The following is a 928-nucleotide window of genomic DNA, read 5'->3' on the forward strand; positions in this document are numbered from 1 at the left end:
TGGGGGGGGGGAACTGGGAAAGGAGAAATCATATGACATGTAAATAAAGAAAATATCTAATATAATAATAATAATAATAATAATAATAATAATAAAGAAGGTAGATAAAGAAGCCAGCATGCCTGAGATATCATTGATTTCTTCTAATCTCTAAGACTCAACTAAACTAAATTCACGCTCTGAGTAATTCCCAGGGCATGCTCTTATATATGAAGAAATTTCTGATTTTACATTAAAGGAGTGTTAAGAATTCACCATCTTTTGTCTACCCAAGAAGACAAATTTTCCTAATCAACCCATCTATTTCTAGTCTCTCCCGCAGACTGTCAAGTTCACCTTATTTACCTCAGTGTGTGTTCCTTTCTACTCTCTTGCCTACTTAAAAACTTTAGTGGCATCCTATTGTCAGAACAGGAAGTCCAAGGCTGCTGAAATACAATGCTGTGCCTTTTAAAAGTTTCCATCATTAGATGTACCTGGCAGGGGAGATACCATGATCACGAAGGTGGTTTTCCCAGGGCGAAACTTATCCATTGCACTCCGGATGTGCTGGCCCCTGCGATGTCCCCAAATGCAGGAAACTCGACTGCATAATTTGTGGTAGTGGGCGCTGGGTTCATGCTCTCCCCTGGGGGGAAGAAAAAGTTTCCATCATTGAACTTAAGCAGATAGATTCGCTTCCTTCTTCCCTTTGTTCTCATTTAACACTGCATAACTTCTAAGTTAACTACAGGAGGGTTCCTTGTGTATAGTAATTTACCTTGCCTTCCAAGCATTGCGGAACGTACCCAGCTGAAACTTGCTTTATTTCTTCCTTTTTTATAAATGGTTCGAACCCTATACATATTTCTTCTGTAGCTTTAATTTTTCAAAGACCTACTTTAAATGATGGCACTTTCACCTCCCTTCAAGCCCACTACCCACCAGA

At 39.4% G+C, this 928-nt stretch overlaps 1 non-coding gene across 1 annotated transcript; it reads left to right on the top strand.

The window, feature by feature from the left end:
* The first annotated feature begins 468 nt into the window (after positions 1 to 468).
* LOC116079481 lies at positions 469 to 631 on the top strand. Its single transcript, XR_004114026.1, has one exon. It is a non-coding gene; the product is annotated as a U1 spliceosomal RNA (small nuclear RNA).
* Positions 632 to 928: the final 297 nt, after the last annotated feature.

This window comes from Mastomys coucha, unplaced genomic scaffold (genome assembly GCF_008632895.1).
Source record: "Mastomys coucha isolate ucsf_1 unplaced genomic scaffold, UCSF_Mcou_1 pScaffold5, whole genome shotgun sequence".
NCBI classification, from domain to species: domain Eukaryota; kingdom Metazoa; phylum Chordata; class Mammalia; order Rodentia; family Muridae; genus Mastomys; species Mastomys coucha.